Genomic DNA, 460 nt, shown 5'->3' with positions numbered 1-460 from the left:
GCAAAAAAAGAAAATTAGGGAGCAAAGCTCCCACAATAAGCCTATCAACTTAATTAATGCATTTTATAAGAATTTAATGTCTTTGCAAAGTGTTGAAAATTCTATATTTATATGTAATGAAAATTAATTTTCCGCTTTACTATTTTTACTCCCCACCAATCCCAATAAAGATAATTAGCCTTTTTTCATTATGTTAAAATCATAGAAAATAAGTCAACATTACAAAAAATATTTTTACTCCCCACCAATCCCAATAAAGATAATTAGCCTTTTTTCATTATGTTAAAATCATAGAAAATAAATCAACATTACAAAAAATATTTAACATTACAAAAAATATTTATTTGCCATTGGTGGAATAGAAAAGGTCGTTGGCATTTATTTGCATCTGACCGATGCGTTAGCATCCTGCGAACGCCAGGAACTAATAATAGGAAGTAAAATTCGCGCGGCTAAAGTA

Source organism: Cupressus sempervirens, chromosome 11 (genome assembly GCF_028749045.1).
Source record: "Cupressus sempervirens isolate cs-2001-9-10 chromosome 11, ASM2874904v1, whole genome shotgun sequence".
Taxonomy (NCBI): Eukaryota; Viridiplantae; Streptophyta; class Pinopsida; order Cupressales; family Cupressaceae; genus Cupressus; species Cupressus sempervirens.
Note: the sequence above shows the minus strand (reverse complement) of the source record.